This window comes from Anomalospiza imberbis, chromosome 1, assembly GCF_031753505.1.
Source record: "Anomalospiza imberbis isolate Cuckoo-Finch-1a 21T00152 chromosome 1, ASM3175350v1, whole genome shotgun sequence".
NCBI classification, from domain to species: domain Eukaryota; kingdom Metazoa; phylum Chordata; class Aves; order Passeriformes; family Viduidae; genus Anomalospiza; species Anomalospiza imberbis.
In genome coordinates, this window is record NC_089681.1 from 53,374,603 (window position 1) to 53,394,695 (window position 20,093).

General features: G+C 39.9%; 1 protein-coding gene across 3 annotated transcripts in view; it reads left to right on the forward strand.

Annotated features, from left to right (window-relative positions):
* The window catches only part of LDLRAD4 (low density lipoprotein receptor class A domain containing 4), a 277,773-nt gene that overhangs the window by 28,100 nt on the left and 229,580 nt on the right, over positions 1-20,093 (forward strand). For 2 of the 3 annotated variants that reach the window (XM_068192995.1, XM_068192966.1), the window contains exon 2: positions 15,197-15,327. The exons of the other annotated variant lie outside the window; for it this stretch is intronic. The gene's annotated coding sequence lies outside the window, so the exon portion shown is untranslated. The remainder of the gene's footprint in view (positions 1-15,196; positions 15,328-20,093) is intronic. 3 annotated transcript variants of the gene reach the window in all.

Below are 20,093 nucleotides of genomic sequence, written 5' to 3' on the forward strand. Positions count from 1 at the left end.
GGATGATTGAATGATGAGACTGCAAGCCAGGTCTTTAGCTTGTCAACTCATGCCTGATTCACAATGACAGTGTGCATGGAAGGCAAGTGTCTGTATCCTGTCATATTTAAGCTTCTAGTTACAGCCTTCTTTCTGTTTAATGCTGTGGTTGCTCCAAAAGAGACCAGGGAATGAAAAGATGGCTAGGGACAGAAATAGGCAATTTTTGTATATGATGCTTGTTTGTTTTTTTTTCCCATTTCCTTCTTTCAGTGTTACCATGTAGAACTTACATATTAAGGAAGTGTTATCCATTAACAAAAATATTTAGCTGTCTGGAAAAACAGTCTGTGTTTTTATAAGATACGTTTTCAGTTCACTGCCTGCATTTGCAGTTTCCAAAGCTTTTTGAATCTGCTGTTTTCCCTTTTTATTGGGATTTTCACATCTCTTCTGTTCTTGCCCCTTCTCCTTCACTTGATTCTCTATGTCATAGATGTTTCTATCACTGGGAGTTGTGTTGGTATAACATCAACAGTTAAATTACCATAATCAGTCCTAACTACTGACTAAATTGCAAGCAGTTCTGTATACTAAATCTGCTGAAATCTGTCTTGTAACTTCTGTTTCCTTACTGTATTGTAATGATTTTACCCCTGCTGCTTAGCAGAAGCCTAGTGACAGGAAAAGGAAAGTAGCTGTCTGGACCTGTTTGTTAAATGAACATCAAAATAATGCAAGTTGTTAAATGAACATCAGAAAAGGCAAACATGATGTGATAAGAGAAAATAAAGTCTTACTAGTAGGTTAAAACAATTCAGATGGAACTCTGATCTTCTAGAAGCTGGTATAATTTTAAGATCTATGATTTAGATTTTTATAAGATCCTGAAAAACTCAGATGCTGTTACCAGTGAATCACTTTTCATGTTTAGGTGATTTTAAAAGTGGAGCTCTTTGAGATGAAGCCAGTTATGAGAAGATACTCCATGTACATAAAACTACTTCTTTTCACCCGTCTGGTTTGATTTCCTCTATTCCTAGTGATTGTGATACCCTCATTGGCACAGGTGACTCTGTTGAGTTGGTTCTCTCTCTCTCTCTCTCTCAGTCAAATGGAGTTACCATTCCCCCAGCAGTTGGTGGCAATAGGTGGTAGGTTTTTCCTGTGATAGCCTCTGCTGTGAGGCAAATACTAGAAAACAGTGTAAATGGTGTGACATTAGCTAAATCTGAGCCCTAACAAGTTGAGCAGGTACCGCCTGTGCAGATGCTCTGTCCGTGTCTCAGAGGAGCGATTGATCCAGGAGCACACGCGATGCAAAGGGCCCGGCGCAGCCAGCTGGGCACTCGGAGCCCTCGCAGCCTCAGTCTTGCTGTAATTCCTTAGGCTGGTCCCACAGTTCTGTTTTGCAGAGTGTGTTATGTAAATCGTGTATATTATTGGTTCTTTAGATTATTTGTGTTTTCTCCAGCTGGATGAGTAAGTATTATGCGGAAGATTTGGGAGCTTGCATAAGCTGCAGAACTTAGAAACGTGGTGAAGTATCGTGACACAGTGGATGAGGTTGTCACAGCACACTGTGCTCCCTGCGCCTGAAACTGCCTTAATGCAGCTACAAAGGGGAAAATTAGGCACATAATTAGCAAATTCCTTTTATTTTACTTTTTTTAGTAGACTGTGTAATTTTTCTTCTCTGTCTCAAAGACGAGTTCAGCTCTGGATGCAGGTGTAAATACATCTTCATTTTTTCCTTGAAGGGTGGAAGTTGCAACATGTGACACATGACCCATAAGTTATATGGTGACATTCTACATGCATGTGTAGCACTACCTATATACTGAATACCATAACCACATAGGTTTAAAGGAAGCATGAATACACTTTGGATGTTTTAAAGGGATGCATGGAGTCAAATTAGGACACACACTGTCAAAATTTGAGAAATGTGGTCAGTTAAAATGATTCTGTTTGCATTCAGCTTGTTTCACTACAGATTAATAAAGTGTACAAGTTATGAGGTGGTGCTGTCACAGCCTTATTGGAAAAGGTCTTTGAGAGCAGAGTAGGAGGAAGCATACAATATATGTGATATTCTATGCAGAATATTGGTAATATATGCATATAAAATAATTAATATAGTATGTCAAGTGTAATGGGAGCATTTTTTATGTGCTGAGATACAGTTGTGTTAAAAATTTGCATAATAGGTGCATGTGGGAAAATCTAGAGTTACTGCAGACAGTTTGACAAGTGTATATATTTTTCCCCCCAATTTTCTTTAAAAATATTTTTGGTTGAGTATTTTGCTTTCTTTACTTTTGCCTTTTTATTTAACAGTATTTAGTTAGAAGTGTGCAATGCACATGTGAAATGATTTGTTGTCAGCATTTCTATCCCAGAGTGCACTGCGTGGCTCTTGGACATATTCTGAGTTCTTTTTGGTAAAGTTGGTTGCTTTTAGAAGGCATTCAAAGCAGAGACTCCTACACATCTACAGTGAAGACTCTTGAAAGAAAAACTTGTTAAGTCATAGAATCGTAGAGTGGCTTAGGTTGGAAAGGACCTTGAAGATCATCTAGTTCCAACCCCCCTGCCGTGGGCAGGGATGCCTGTTGCTAGACCAGGTTGCTAAAATCCCATCCAGCCTGGTCAAGACACAGGAGAACGTGATTCTCATCAGGGCTGGCCTCAGTCTATAGAGTTGAGACCTTTGTTTCTGAAATAATTTGGGACTTTTTGGGGTGGATTGACCTGGCTGGATGCCAGGTGCTCACAAAGCTGCTTTGCAACTCCCCTCCTTGGCTGGAGAGGGGAGAGAAAATATGGTGAAATGCTCGTGGGTTGCGATAAAAGTGGGGTGAGATGATTCAGCAACTACCCTCATGGGCAAAATAGACCTGATTTGGGGGAAGTAATTAATTACCAATCAAATCAGAGAAAGATAATGAGAAATAAAAACTGAATCTTTCACCTTTACCCCTCCCTTCTTCTAGGCTCAACTTCACTCCTGTATTCACTACTTCCTCCTCCTCCTCCTCCTCAGTGGCACAGGAGAAGATGGAATGGGGGTTGTGGTCCATTCATCACATGTTGTTTTTGCTGCTTCTTCCTCCTCTGGGGGAGGACTCCTCACACTCTTCTCCTGCTCCTCCAGTGTAGGCTCCTCTGTCCATGCATTGACAGGTCCTGCCAGGAGCCTGCTCCAGAGTGGGCTTCCCACAGCTTCCCTTCTTCTTTTGGGCATCCACTTGCTCTAGGCTGAGGTTCCACCATGGGCTGCAGGTGGCTCTTGCTCCACTATGGACCTCCATGGGCTGCAAGGACACAGCTCCCTCACCATGGTCTGCACCACAGGTTGCTGGCTTGTCTCAGCTCCTGTGCCTGGAGCAGCTCTCCCACCTTCTTCACTGACCTTGGTGTCTGCAGAGATGCTTCTCTCACATCTTTTCACTCCCCACTCTGGCTGAAATTGCACAGTTTCCTCCCTTCTTTAATACACTACTGCAAAGGTGCTACACCATTGCTGCTGAGCTCGGCCTTGGCCAGTGGTGGGTCTGTCTTGGAGCCAGCTGGCATTGGCTCTGTCAGACACAGGGGAAGCTTCTGGCAGCTTCTCAGAGGAACCTCCCCTGCAGCTCCTCTGCTACCAAAACCTTGCCACAGAAACCCAAAACACACCTTAAAAAACATCAGTAGCTTTAAGCATAATTGGGAACAGGATCATAAACTGCTTGGCGATTCAGTGTGTGTGTAAAGATACCTTAATTTATATTCTTCATGCTTACAGATAGTTGCCTGTTTGAAAATCAGTGGTGAGTTGATACATTTGTTTTCTGTGCTTGTATAAGACACCACTGGAGTTACTTGTTGCATTATCACTATTCTAAGCAAGCATAATACACACAGTGTACTTGAGAGATCTAGAAAGTTTAAGAATTTTATGTAATCCATCTAGTGTACTGGTATATTTGCGAAGCAGGAGTATTTTTGGCCATCTGTGCATTTCTATCAATGTGCATCCTCTTTGTAGAGCTCTGGGCCAATAAAAAGGAATCTCAGAAAATTGATATCCAGAAGTATCTGTTAATTTCCATAATTTTCAGGTGTATGAACCACTCTGTGATTCTGGAGGCATTTATTAGCTGTTTGAAACACTTTAATTTGTAAATTTACATTTTGTAAAATAAAACCCATGCTTTACTTAGTATGGCATCACTTAGCACTCGGAAAACCTAATCTTCCTTTCTGTGACCTTGTCTACCTGGTTTGGTTTCTAAACATTAATATCCAGTGCCTTGGTACCCTGTTAGAAATAACAGGCACAACTTCAAGGTAATAGGCAGTTACAGTCCGTTTTAGCTGACGGATGCATTTCTCCCTGTCCTGTCCACAGAAGATTGCTTTTGCCCATCACGTTCAGATCTAGTGCTGCAGCTACATTCAGGTGGGCCAGAAGGGTGGTACAAGGATTTGCTTCCCATTTTCTTTGCAGTGACAATGTCAGGCACTGGTAGGACTGGTCAAAACCTATTCAGTCAGGACAACTTCTGTCCTGCAGGTCTCTCATGCAGCCTACTCTCATCCTGCTGTCTGTCCCGTCCCGATTCCATCATGCTTCCTTGCAGGGCTCATTTCCTAGATTAAAAAACAAGTGCTGTGTCTTTTAATCTCTTAAATCCCTTTTCTGTTCTTGTTTCATGGATGAGCTTAGCACTATTTTCTACAGATGCAATGAACCCTGTTGCAGCCTCCCCCTTTGGTCGCTGGGCCGCTCACTTTTTGTATTCAAAACAGTGACCTCCGATCTTCTCTTGCAGAAACCCTGCCACGATTGCTGCAATAAAAGGCTGCCTGAGTTTGTTTAACACAAGTGCATCACAGTTTTAAATTGTGCCCATATACTTGAGTTACAGACATTTTTGCTGCGACTCAAGAATCTCTAAAGGGTAGTGAAGCAGCTTTCCAAGCAAAGCCAGCAACAAAACTTGACTGGATGATCCTGCTAGATGAAGCAATTGGTCTGTCTGCAGTTTGAAAAGTCCCCCACAAGTTTGAAGGCAAAGGGTATTTCCTGCTTAGTCTCACTGTAGAACCTAGTAAAAATATTAATCTTATAGTGAGGTTGCTTTTTTGGCATGTATTTGCCAAGATAACTCAACTGTTTGACATTTATGTAAAGTATTTAATTAGCAAATGTTTTTAGTTGAAAACATTTTTAAATTGCATAGATAGGTTGCAGGTGAAAGCTCTGGTGAGTGTAATGCATTATCAGTTTGCTCTGCAAATCTGTTTCTAAAATTCTAAATTTTAAATGTGTTTTAAGGATGAACCAAGAAGAAAGATCCTTTTTGATTGCCTGGAACAGCCTCCCCCATTCTTCTGCACCTGGGCTCTTCTCATCATCTTCTTCCTCACTGCCATTTCTTTTTTAGCCCCATTGTTTGAGGGTGGTTTGTTTTTCTCTCAAGTTGTGCTGAAAGTGCTTTGTGGTGTACCCACTTCTGTTTCTCCATAGCTTCCTACGTGTTCTCCATACACTCCTCTCCTTCCTCTGCTGGGGTATTCTGGTGGCAGCTCCCACTCATCACAGCTGCTGCCATTTTCCCTATGTACTGTAGGGAAAAGCTGGAAGAGAGAAGTTTGAGGACTACCTATGAAGCTTGCAAATTTTAGTCTCATACATATGACGAATGAGGTTGTGTTCTAGATCAGAGGTAGGGGCCTCTTGTGCTTGAGATGGAAGACCAAGGGTTGTTGCATGCAGAACAGTGCATCCCACATGGACTGGCCCCTGGGGTCAACTCTCATGCCCAGCTGGCTGCCCTGGAGCCTATGGTGGAGTCGTGGATGTCAGGGTCCTTTTATTCTGCTTTGGGGAATGGGCCTGGTCACTGGTGATGGAGGGCACTGGCCAACACATCTGGCACTTGCATTCTGGAAGAGCCATTGTAGGGGCATGCATGAGGGCTTGCCTTGGTTGTACTGCATCTGTGTTGTGGTCTGGTGTGTGGGATGACCCAGTGCAACTGCTGTTTTGGCAAGTGTAGAGCTCAGGACGGATAGTTCGGCTTCCCAGGGAGGCAGATATGTAAGTTCTAGGTTGTGTGGAAGTACCAGTTCTCGCGGAGAGAGGAGGGCCTGGAGACCTTGGAGCCCTAGGTCTAAGTCACAGTTCCTCTCTACGAGGAAATTTACTTTGTGAAGGAAGGTTTCTCTTGCACAGTTTGAGCTTTTCCCTAGCATATGGGTAGGTAGGAAGAGTTTGCCAAATGTGTTATAGTTACATAAAACATGCAACATCTGACGGATACGAAAAGGGTTATAATAAATGATTCCTTTACACTCCCTTTTTGAAAAAGCTAAACAACATGGCAATACAAAACCCATCAGATTTTCTTTCTCATTTATGATGTTTTTTATATTAGTGTGGAAATTCTGTCAGTGAGCATGGGCTAACAATGGCTAAATCTATTTGAGAGCTTTCTGCTAGGCAAGTACTGCACTATTTCAAATTGCAGCATTGATTCTGGTTTTATTCGCTATTGCTATTAATACCTGTGTATATCTGGGAGATTATTTACCAAATCTTGTCTCCATTTCCAGTCCTGCATCTGCTGTGACCCAGAGATATGAGAGGCTGCTTGAAGTTCTTAGATTTTTTTTGTCTCCTTTCTACCCTCTCCGTCATTCCCATGTTTAAAGCTGTACTAGTTTTCTGAAGGATAAAGTGAAGTTAAAAAAGGAAGTAGAGTTGTATTTAGGAGCTAGGGATTATTTTGCTTTACTGGAAATATTTAGCCAAGTTGGTGGTTTGGAAATATTTTCATGAGAATTGCTGAGCTAAAAGTTACTGAGACAAAATTCCATAAAAACAACTGTGAACTCTAGTTTATAACAAAGTCATTGTTGGCAGCCTTCCGTTTTAAAACTTTCCATAGCTGCAAGAAAGACTTATGGATCAAAGTGATCTCAATTTTTTTGGCAATTAAAAAGTTAACGTTTGGATTTGAACCCCACTGTGACTAGTTCATTTCCATTCATTTTTCACTCTGTATCCTTAATAAGAATGGCACCAAGGAGCAGAGGATGGGAAGAGACACTTTTTTCTATTTAAAATTGGTTCCACAGGATGGAAATTTGGCAACAGATGCAGAAACTAAGCAAATCTATTTACAGAGCTCTCTGCCTCTCTGTATAAAGAAACCAACAAAAAAACTCAAATAGAGATTTTAATGATGAAGCCACATTTTGTTGAAATTTTCCATTGTGCTATTTTCTTGGTCTTTTTAGCTTGATGACAACATAATTATTTGCTGTGAGGTGTAATGTAAATTGAGCGTGCCAGCACCCATCTTGTGTTCTTCAGTTTCTGGCTACTCTTCATGCTAATGAGCCAGGTACGAAGAGTCTGGAATTGGTGATATCAGAGAGGCTGAGGGTGCCACAAATAGTGCTAGGATAAATGTTAGGAGAGAATTTTGATGAGAGGAGTCATTGCAGGTTTCAGACAATAATTTAAGGGTTGGGCTGTGGCTACTGTTAATGCAGGAACACATGGGAGCAAGTAGAATCAGTTTCTCATGGCTAACTCCTACAAATCATAGTCATATCTTTTCAGAATTCAGGTGCCCTTTGTGGTAGGCTAGTAGGAAACAGGCAGGTTAGGAGGCTGGAAAGACATTATTCACCGCACCATTAACTTAATGGCCAGCAAGAATGGGCCACTAGGGGGATGAATATTAATCAATTAATCTAGTAAGGAATAGTAGCAATTTGCTTAAGATCAAGGAGAAAACTTGAGAGAAGCTGTAACTTACAGACTCAGAAAATTTTCTGTTGCTATATAGTTGCTGGCAGTCCCACACATCTGGCAGACAGAAGGAAAATATTTAATTTTTAAACAAATATTTGCTTTCTTTTTGATCCTCAGGTTAAAAATTGATAGAACATTGAATAAAGTCTTGTCTTCGTGGAAGTTACAAGAGGAGAAATTGCTGTTGTTTTGCTTGTGCCACTTCTTACTTATGACCATATATAATGGAAAAATGTTTTACTTTAAATTCCCTGGATATTTGGGTTCAAAATATGCAAATGCATATGGATTTTTTTTTTAATCAAAAGGCAGAAAATTACATTACTTTGTTCCCCTACATCTTGTCTGCAAAGATGTAGAATTTGTCAATAACAAGGATACTATTTACTTCATAATGCAGTATTTACAGATGTGTTACCAAGATGAATACAAGCTCTGTGGGAAGAGTCAGTAGAAGATGGGAGGAATAAGGTAGGAATAAGTGGTTCTCAGTCACCAGAGCAGCTGGACTGGTTGGTGCATTCAGCCCATAAATTGTACACTGGAAAGGAGCTTGTTGATGAAGTGAGCAAGTGTGCTGATGATAGTAACTTGCTCATAGTAGTCAGATTGAAGAGGAGAACTGGAGGACTGGCTGACATGGCTGGGTGGCTGAGTAGTGGAAAGGCAGGTAAAATTCACTGTGGATTAAGTAGTCTAAATAGGGAAAAAATAATGAGCTGTTACCATGAGTTTTGAGCTGTTACCATGTGTGAGTCAGTTACCAGGTTATGATAAACAGCAGTGTAAAACTGGAGCTCACTATACTGATCAGAAAAGCAAATCAAATACTAGGAAATATTAATAAAGGAATAGAGAATTAAAGAAATGGCATCCTTTTTGCCGCTTTGTATTTTCATGGCTTACCAGCATCTTTTATCATGTGCAGTTCATGTCCCTCAGCTCAGAAACAATATAACAGGATAAGAAATTTTTGGAAAAAGCAGCATTTTTAAGAGATTTGGAAAGGCTTATGTCCACAGGAAACAGGGGTTCTTTATCCTGAGAAGAGACATTAGAAGATATTCTTGAGAACTTCAATGTTGTGAATGGTGAGGAGAGGGTACACAGGTTTAATTGTTCACTGTCTCTGCCAACACAAGGCTTAGAGGAGGCTTCAAGTAAATCTTAAGCAAACAGAAGAGAAATGGGTCTTCTAAAAACACTGTGCCAAAGAATATTGTATTTATTGAAGTTTTACATGGGTCCATTTTCTGACTGTAAAGGTTCAAAAAATAGTAATTTTTCCCCCTGTAATTGTGTGTCGGATGTAATGGATAGGTGCAATTCGAAATATTACTGTCTTCTATGCTCTTATGCATTTTTGTGTATCCTTGTATTTCCCAGAGTACCTAACTATCACCAGCCTATAAGGAAAAATGAGATACAGTAATTTAGTGTAATTCAATGGCCTTCCTATATATATAAAATTATTGAAACCCTTTTTTAATGTGTGGTTAAGTATTTTTGGGTTTTCTTACACTAGTCTCTCTGAGCTTTCTCAGTTGCTTCATAGGATATAGTACCTTTACTTGGATTTTAAGAAGGAGACTTAGATTTAGTTTGTAATAAATGTCTCCACCATTCCCTTTGGCCTTAGAAAATAACACACTTAATGTGTTTGAGAACTTCAGTTGTGCACATAGGAGAAATACTCTGCATTATAGAGGTGTGTGTTAGTTGGCAGTCCTGGATTCTCACTAAGGCATTGTGCCTCTTTAGGCGCACATGTTATCAGTAAAGAAGGCGAAATTGTCCTTTATACCTGAAAACATGGTGGTTTCTTTCCCATAGCCAGCTTCTGAAATGTCCTTCTTTAACATCTGGTGTAAAAAAGCAGTTGTTCATGCAAAGAAACCAGAGGAATAATGACAATGCCAAGAGCTTTTATCTGCACCTTCCTGGGTCAGGTAAGCTCAGTTTCCTTCTTCCCAAAGTCACTCGCCTCACTAGCAGCAAACATTATATTCATGTTCTACGTGCACGCACTTGCACATCTTTTGTGCAAGTTCCACCTGCGTTATGCCATCATCCCTCTCCATCCCAGTGCCTGCTCTGGATCCTGAACCTTCCCTTGGGATGCTCACAGTCATCCTTGGCAGCCTCCCTTGGCAGGGAACCATGGGCTGGCCTCTGCTGCTTGGGCTGTCACATCCTTGCTCCTTGTACTATATCTGCTCTGGGGGTTTCCGTTTCCAGGACCAGCTGGAGAGCTTGGGTGTGCATGCATGAGCCTCCACTGCTCACTGGACCCTGACAGGGGATGTGTGGTTTTACCCAGCAGTTCTCCTCACAGCACTAGGAGACCTTAATTTGTTTCTACTGTGATGGATGTCTTCTCTTTTAGGAAAACTATGGTGTTACTTGTCTGTGAAAAGGGCCAGTACCCCTTTTGGTTATGGAGTGGCTGGTGTGATGCTTGTGTGTGATGGACTGGTGTGTAACACTTTGCTTCTCAAATGAGAGACAAATCTGAGGATGCTCTTGAACACAGTTGCGGAGAAGCACAAATATCAAAGTTTAATGGGAACCCAGGTTTCCTGATGGTAACTTGTTGTGCTAACAGCAGATTCATTTGTTTCCTAATTAATCAGAAGGAGTGTTCTTTTTATTTCAGCCATCTGGTGGAGAGCATGTTGTTTAGCTTCTTGCCACTGCAAATTGGAGCTACACAGGAAAAAGGATGTTTCAACTTCTGTTTTTGGCTTGTTTTTTCAAGGTTGAGTCAGTATAGAGCACGTTAAAACATACTGTAATCAGTTGCAAAGTTCATCTCTCAAGGACTGCAAAAATTTAACTAAAATTGTCCTTCCTGAAAAGACAGGGTGGTGATATTGCTGATTAATTGCTTTTATTGCATGTTTTCTTCCATGTAATCAATTGTTCAGACAAAAGCAAAATTTCCTTAGTGAACTGCAGAACTATTCTAGGATACCCGCTTTTTTACCACTTCATAGAGAACATTCAATGTCGCTTTTACATTTCTTCTTTGGGTTAATGTCAAAAGCATATTGCCTGTCAAACAATTTGTCGTTGAGTGTGCCATTAGTTTGCTAACTCCTCACAAGGATTTTAAAACATTGCATTTTTTTCCCTCCAGAAGTCCCCTTAGAGCAGCCTTTCTTTGGAAGCTATATTGTTCTTGTGGAATATTTTCTGAGGAGCAGTCTGTCCCTATGCAATGTTTACTGTATTTTTGCCTTGCAGCCAGGAGATTTTGGTACAAACTTGCCTGGGGGTGGCCTTGTCCTATTTTCCTCTTAGATGGTTCTGGCATTTATAAAGCTTGGGAGATCATACTTCTGAATTTTCCAGTCTGAAGAGCTCGAGCCAAAACAGCAGGGGAGATAGCAAACCTGTACGTTGTTTGGCTTATGGCAGCTGGGCCTGTTTTTCCTTTGACCTAAAGCAATGGCAGCTTTTCTTGGGTTTTGTGTGGAGGAGGGGGGAAGTGAGGAAGAGGAAAGCTGCGTGAGGAAAACTGCTTTATCTCTGTGATTGGAAAAAGCAAGCCTTATCTCTGCCTCAACAATCCCTCTTTTTGCACCCCTAGCAAAGTTAACTCCAAGCTACTTTCACATGGCACACAAGAGATTGTCTTTGAGTTACTTTATGAGTACTGATTATTCATAAGAAAAGAGAATGTGTATTGTTTTAATATTGCATTAACATTTTTGAAAAACAAACTCTTTTTATGTTGCAGTACCATAGCCCTTGCAGAATGGACTTTATGTCAGAGGACTGGCTGCTTGGCAGTTTTTAGAGACATTTCATATAGCTTCCCATCAACCTGCATTTTCTCCCTTACATCATGGTCACTGAAATAAAATAGTCTTGCCAAGTAGGGGCCAGAGTCTCCACCGGAGAGCGAATTGTGATGAATGATTGTGGGAATATATGAAATACCCTGCAGATGGGTGGCTCAGAGGACATAACTGCTGTTTGGGTTTGTCCTTGTGCTTGAAGGGTTGTCTTTAAACACTGTCTCTGTAGTCATACCCGCTAAATGAGGTTTCCTGTGGAAATAAATTTCACTGTTGCTGCCTTTGAGATGTCGCAGTCTTGTATTTATCTGCAGATGTTTCAGTTAACTTTTGCATTTATATAACAGAAACATTTAATTGTGCCACAGAGCGAATTTATTTCTAGAGGAATGGGTTTGCATGTGATTATTGGAGTCCTGAGCTTTTGAATTCCAGGAGACTTCAGAGTTTCCTAAAAAGTTTGTGAGAACAGAGAGTGTTGAGGTTTAGTACATATTTGAAGTGGAACACAAAAGAAAACAGCCTGTGTGTGCCAAGAATTTCCAAGGAACTCCTAGTCATTAAACCAAATTTAAAACCATCATATTTCCAAAGAATGATAAGATTCCTGTTTGGATGTCTGCACTGGCGTAGGACAAATGGGTGATGGATCCTCCCCAAGCTGAAAATAAACGGAAAGAAAAAAATTTAATATTTGTCCATATTTCAATGTTTTCTCCCTTTATGTCACTCCATAGTTTTTCCTTATTAATATATGTGCATCTCCACAATGCTTGTTGAGAAGCTCAAGAGAAACTCTTGTTTCTGCTGTAGTTCTGGCAAGAGATGACAGTGCAGAAGCTGCATGGCTGCTCCTTCTGTGAGGAAGCTGTTGACCGGCTTCATAGAGCAAATTTTTTCCAGAATAAGAATTTTCTTAATTGGCAGCTTTGATGAATTTCCCTCCTCCCCTCTTGTCCCCATTTGCAACCCTCTGAGTTGGTCAGTCTTACGTGCAAATCATGTTTCATCCTGAAGGGAAGGTTATTTGGACCTGTAGGTGGATGCAGGAAGCAAGGAGGACATCAGGGCAGGTGCATGTTACCCTAAAGGTTTCTTGTTGGAATAAAAAGTGTTAGCAGAAAGTTGTGGTGCTGCAAAACCAGCCTCTCCAGTCTCTCTTGGCTCAACAGTGTGAATGCCTCAGGCTGTCGGAGTGGGCCAGGAATGAGCTGAGCCTTTCAAAAAATATGCTGGCTTCAATATCATTAGGTGTGTTACAGAGACAAGTAGTCCAGATTTGTCTAGCTGGTCTATATTTATTTTCCTCTCTTCTTTCCATTCAGCAAGTCCATGTTGCAGTAGGAGACTTTCTTTCCTTGGCAGTCTAATTTGTTACCAACATCCTCACCTTTGCAAGTTTCACTGTTTGTGCATAAGGAGACAGTTTAAATTAGATACATTAAAAAAAAAAATTATAATCCATTCTGAGGTGAAAATTTACCTCATTTTCCTTTAATAATAACCTTTTTTCAGTAGTGGTTTTCTTTGTTTAGCATGAACTTTTTCTGCTTTTTGGTGTGTTATGCTCTACAAAACTCAGTGGGCTGTAGTGAGTCCTTGTTTCACGTCTTCCCTCTTTTTCAATGATTGTCCAAATTCTGAAGGCAAAACAGAAAGGTCGATGTTCTCTCTTGGACATTAGTACTGCTCCTCATCTCACTTTTGTCACTAAATATAATAATTCCAATAATTTTGCTTCTCATATTTAATATTTCTCCTGTTGCCCTTAGGAATAGATTTCCTTTCAATGTTAATCTTACTCAGGGAGGCTGTAATCATGACTTACTAATTTCTTTCTTCTTTTAATTTTTTCAAGACTGTCTTCCTTAACATTAGGTAGCAGATCCAGTGGATTTTTTGCTGGTATTAATTGCTGTGTAATGAAGTGTCCTTGAAAGTCAGTTATGTAAATGAGCAGCCTTGAGCTGGCCGTAAGAATGATTTTGGCTTGAGTTTTAACTTAGTAATTGAGGAATTGGAACATAAAATGGTTCTTTAAATCTAAAATAGGATAGAGTCATATTCTTTATTAGACAAATTCTAATTGCATGGACTGTATCAGCAGTTTAACTTTTAGTTTCAGTGATCACTTTAACTTTTAGTTTCAGTGATCACTTTTGTGTGCAGGTGAGCACTTTAGATGGTCATTGTTGGATGGTTACAATTAGGAAAAATCTCGTATTCAGTTACCTTAGGTATTTTTAGTTGAGTATTCTGAAAGAAATTACTGGTTTGTTGTGGCTTTGAAACAACAAACTGAGTCTTTCTTTGAATATATTCTTATCATCTGCTTTTTTTTTTTTTCCTTTATTAAGTTAGTGATCATGAAAATCACTGTAAAAGTTTATTGTATTTTTCCCGGAGATGTGTCATGCTTGAATCCCTTGTCTTATTAAAAAGTCCCTGAGTTCTGGACAGTGGAGGGCAGGTACCTCATGTCTGTTTGAGTAAAGGTTATTATTTATTGTTATGCACAATATATGCAAAAACCAGTGGATGTGAAGTTATTTGCAAATACAGGCTTGGCAAACCTCCTCTGGAATTCAGAAAGGGTTTTCCAGCTCGACTTAGTCATTTTTTCCCAAATGTCTTGGCATAACTGATCACTCAGGAGTGACATATGGTAGAAACATGCTCTAAGGGACAAGTCTCCCGGATGGCGCACAGCACCACACAAGATAGACAGATGGTGGCTTATTCAACCTTGGAAAAAGTTTAATCCTACATATTGGCACGTCGGCCTGGGTACTGAGAGAGAGGCACACACATGCCTGTGAAATCTGAGGCAAAGCTTTCGTGAGTTTGCTTGCTGTCACTGAAAGAACTAGAAAGACTGAGCTGATACTATACCCAATGAGTATCTGCAAAATTACGGGCTCAGTGTGCTGTCCAGAAAAAGTGATGTTCCTTAGAATAGTGGAAACTCCAGAGGCAGCAGGACAATGCAGAGAATAAAATTTGGTGAACTTCTCACAGCTGCTTCGAGACTAAAACATTCTTATTCAACAAAGCTCCTGAGTACTTAACTTACTCACCAATAGCTGTTGATTAATTGAAATGTCTAGTAGAAGAAAAGAATATTTTATGTTTTTCATAGTTTTAGTTCTGTTTCAAGAGTTGCTACTAGCTTTATGAAGTGTGTTAGTGCTTCACATCAGAGAAACTGTAGCCTTTCTCTCTTCCATAGGTTCTAACAAAAAATTATAAATTCCCTGATAGTAATTTTAAATTTATAGCAGAATATGCAAAGAATTGCAAGTTTTTTTTTTTTGTTTTTTTGGTTTTTTTTTAATAAGGAGAGGAAATAAATCATGCCTTTCACTCTAATATCTTCATGTTTAAGACAGTAAAGAGAGAGAGACAGAATATTTGACATGGAAAAATAAATCTACTTTGAATTCTTTCTGGAAACCAAATAGTGATTGTTTGATTGATTGATTGATTGAACTTCTGGAGTCAGGGACATTTTCTGTAAGGATTTTGAAAATACTAACCCATTGAAAAGATAATGAATTGTCTGCCAAAAATTTTTTCCCCCACTTTCTTTTTCTTCTAGATTACATTCAATATTCACAACTGTAAGGAAAAGCAAGACTCTCCTGGTTCTCTGGACTTCAAGGATATCATTATGTTGTATTGGATGAATTGAAACTAGACAAGACTTCTTTCTTAAACACTTTGAGAAAGGTAAATGTAATTCAAACAAACTGATCTTTTTCCAGTAGTGGAATAGTTTGGTCAAATGAATCCCATTCTAGTAATACTTCAGCCATAGTACACCACAAAATCGTCATCTTTTGGGTACTTTGTATAGTTACCTACCCGTACATATATTTCTGTAGCTAAACCTTCCTAGTAATTTTTAGATGTTAAAAAATGTTAAAAGCCCTTGTATATTTTGAGGAAATGTACCGGTTTCAGGCAATTCTCTTATATGGAGGAGGTGGCGAAGGAAGAGGAAAGAGGAGGGCGATGCCCACTGTAGCCAGCCTATTGGTAATTACTTGTATGGATGGGGAAGACTCAGTTAATGTTTCTGTTCTGCCTAATGAGTAAAATTACTTGAAAATGAGATCCTAGCTAGTGAACTATAAAGTCAAATGACTCAAGCAGTACTAATTGACACATACATTTAAAATATGGTGAGGTTTGGGAGACCCAGAGGGAGCTGCAAAGAGAGACTAATTCAATAACCTGTTGTTTAGGATATGCATTGAAGAAGTAAGAGGTGTCAAATCCTTACATTCAGCTGAGGGTGCTCTTGTGTAATATAAATATCTGCTAACTTTTGGCCTAGTATAAGCAAAGATTTGCTCTGCCTGAGGGACCACAGACATTGTTGCAGAACTACTGTGCCCTTTTTAGCTTATCTTTTTCTATCTACTATAACTAATTACTATAGGACTTAGTAAATGAAAATTTTACTAAGTCTATTTTATGCCCAAGTGCAGTCAGAAAAATGTGACAGACGTCAGTTTATTCTCTGTCTAGACCCTGCAAGAATTTCTCACACACTTCACAGAAGCAATGAGTATTTCTGTGGCTGATCCAGCCCTCTGTGACAGAGTCCTGCCTCAGTGTCAGGAAGCATGCCTGTGGGCCTTACAAACACCATGTATTTGTGAGAGACAGAGCTACAGTCTGATGAGATGATTAAAATTCTGCTGATCCACAGCTGACACCTTTTTGACCCAGAACTGAAGTTCAGACTTGGAAATACTTCAGTCCCTTGGAATTTTAGGTCATGCATCATAGAACTGCTGTTTTCATAATTTATAGGCTAGGCGTGATGGTATCATTGTTGAGTCGCTGAGCGTCAGTGTGTGTGAATCAGCCATCTGCTGTCAGGGCTGAGTCTTGTATCTCCCTGGCCAGTGACAGGGGAGGTCATTATACCATAACAAGACTCTGTCAGATGGGAATGGTTCAAGGTAACAACGTGGCTGTGTCCAAAAAAAGTCACTTCTGCTTACTGGTAGTAATGACATTTAGAGGACTGAGACGGAGGATGGGGAGTTTTAGTAGAGGATTGGAGACTTTGTGAAGACACAGATGTGAAGGGGTTTGCAAGTTTAAGAGGAACAAGGGCTGGCTTTTGTAGCAGGGTTTTGAGTTATTTATGGAACCAGATGAGGAATAGAGAAACTGTCTGCACAGGAGAAAAGCAGACTTCAAGATCTGGAAGAGAAGCTGCATCGAGTTCTTAGGCCACTGACCTAAGAGTGGTAAGGAAGCAAATACAAAATGCATGTGGTCTCATTTTATTTTGTCTAGACTTGCATACTTTGTACACTTCCCAAGTGGAGAGTGATTTGGTATTTTGGAACTCGTACAAAGCTTCTGCATGTTTTGCTTCAACCAGCAAATGTCCTGGAAACCCAGCATACCCTCAAGGTTAGATCCTTGTGTTAAAATTGCTGTAAAATTTGGGCAGGATGTGGGTTAGCACTAATGATGGGATCCTGTGCCATCTTGCTTTGCCAGGTCCTGTTTCTTTGGAGATGCAGTAATCAATACCAAAGAAAAGTAATGCAAAAACTAAGGAAATTATTTTGCAGAAAATAACTGATTCAAACCATCGGAGACCAAAGATAGTTGAGAAAAGCCAGACACAACTGTATGTTCAGCAGTGGGGATTTTACCATACTAATTCCTGCAAATTGCTGCCAGGCTGTTGAGAGTTGAAGTTAAGGTTGAGCTGAAATATTAAAAATTAGGACTAAAACATCTTGCTGCACACCTCCTGGAATACATTTAAGCTTTATTAGCTGCAGCTGATTCAAAAATGTACTTTCAACAGGTGTAGCCAAACAGGAAGAAGGAACATTTTAAAAATCCTCATTTATGCATTAATCCAGTGGTAAGAAAATGTGGAGTTGTAATTGTCTTCTATAATTCCCTCCTCCTTGTTGGGAGAATTTTTTTTTAGATATTAATTTCTAATTTAGTACTTAGTCTCCTTTATTTTTCCTCCCCCTCCAAAAATTTCCTCAGACCCTGATGGCTTAAAAATGATACCGTGCAGAATTGATGTAACTATGTGTAGGTTGTGATGTGCACTGGAGGTGTGATGTACTTCTCTTAAAATCTTAAAAGCAGGTAAAGCTGAAAATGGCTACATTCACTTTTATGCTGTCTATCCCCCTTTGTTCTCTCTCCCTCCCCCTTCTGCTTGTGCTCACTTGCTCTCTCTTTAGTATAACACAGTTGAACAGCAGTGAAGTGTAAAATGTGCTTTTGCCAAGGTCAGTTTCTTGTGATTACTCGCCTGTGGCAACTTATGCCAGTTGCAACAGACTGAGTCTCAGCAGTCCACAAAGTCACACTGGTGCTTATGCAGAGGACACCCAGTGTAGGTTACAGTAACTGTAGTCTGGAATAGCTCGCAATGCTGCTGAATTTTAGCTGCTTTATTTAACTCTTCCGATCTGGCTTGTGCTTGCTTCAGTGGTTTGGAGTCTGTGCCATAAAACGCTGGGTCGTCCTGGTTCTCTGGAGACCCTCGAGAAGGATTTTGGGTAGATTAAATTCTTGTTCTTAGAGGTTGTTTCTTATAGTGGATGGCTCAGATTTCAGAATTTCTCATAAATGAAGAGAAGATAAAGCATCATGAACACATGCATCTTCTAAATATTGCACATTTTTTTGTGATTGGCTTGCTTTTGGAGGAAGTCATATCAAATACTGCCCTATTGACATTGACGCACGAAAAATTGTTTATCTACGTAGTAAGAAATATTGTGGAAAATTTTAAGAGGTAGTTTTTAAGCAAGAATTTAAAAGATGAGGAGACAGTCTTAAATTTTGTGCACACTCATAAGCATAGAATAATTTTTTGTTTAGAAGATAAAAATAATTTTGACTCCTGAGATAGGGGAATGAGAGGGAGATTCCAGAACATTCACTTTAGTAGATAAGATTTGTTGGATCCCATTTTGCTGTATACACTGGATTAGCTACCGCCATATGGAAATAAAGGTAATGGACCTTTACTTTCATTCTCCTTTCTCACATATGAGCAAACATATCCCTTTATGGAAAAATGTTGTATTTAGAACAGAAAAGCTTCCTGTATTGTTTGCTTATTTGTACTCTCAGCAATATACAGGATTTTGTTTTCCTTCTGGAAATATTTACTTTTGGAAGAAGTATTTAGCTCTTGAGCTGTGTGATGGTGACTTTGGGGTGACTTGTCTGTCAGTACTGACTAGTAGCGAGGCAGTAAATAATCTTGATGATCGACTGAAGGGCTAGAGCTGAACTTCAGTAACCTCAACGAAATTCAAAATTTCATTGCTTAAAATTTATTATGCATTTGATTAATTTTGAAAATATATGTTGCTGTATTCTCTCTCATGTTTGCTTTGGAGTGATTACTGAGCCACAAGTAAAATAATGGCTCAGCAGTTCAGTCTTGTCCTGTAAACACCCTTGCATAAAGCACAAGGGAATATTCTTCTTGTGCTCAGTGAAACTCTCCACAAAACAAGGTGAACTGCTTAATCCTGTATTTTCAGATTAGTCTTGCTTTCAGTTTAGAAGGAGTGTTTTTCATCAAGGAATATGTTACTGGTTGCTTTTTTGCCTACACGGAGGACAGTTAAATTGGTATGTTGTTTCAAGACTGACATTTGCTTGTATGGTTTTCATAACATACAATTCCATTGGTAATCCAGCCCCTTCCCTTTGCTTTTAATAACATTTGTATTGGCCCAGCTCTTATGGAAGAATATGCTTTGAGAGCTGTGTTCAAGACTTTATGAAGATTGATTTGTCTACTCCCCATTAAGCTGGAAATTCATGGTAGAAATGAGCAGTGTTTTGTGTGTGTGTGATGGGGTATATAGGCCTGCAGTACTTGCAGTGATTAGTGTTGTCCTCTAATTGTTAGAGCAACAGTGGAAATGGGTGTTCCCTGTAGGAGGTAATAGCTGTACTAGAAGAAGCTGGTCTTCAGTCAGCTGAAAAATGAGCAAGTGGGTGTTCTTGGGTGAGGTAATACAGAAAAGTGGCATTGTCTGTGCTTACCAGAACTTGCCACATTAATTTCCTTCTATCTTAAGGAACTTGTGGAAAGGAAAGAACTCTTCAGGCACCAAAGTTTTTTCTGGAACATTTCCAATGACGTAGGTCCCTGCAGTGGGCTGCTGCTGCATGCTCTGAGGATTTCCTCATCAGTATGTTCAGCACGAGCAGGCAGTTGACAATTGAGATGGAAGGAATCTTCACAAACCCCTGAACCCATTCAAATCTCCATGCTGACCTCCTAACCAATTTTTAAAAATTCTTTAGAACTTCACTATTTCTCACATTCTCACCGCCTGGATTCTGGGTGATAACAGAAATGCATTGCTGCACACATTAAGGGCAGATATCATGGGCTTGGTGGGGGGGAGTTTGGACAAGTGACATTCTGGATTCCTTGAAATCTTGAAAGAATTGCAACCTAATTT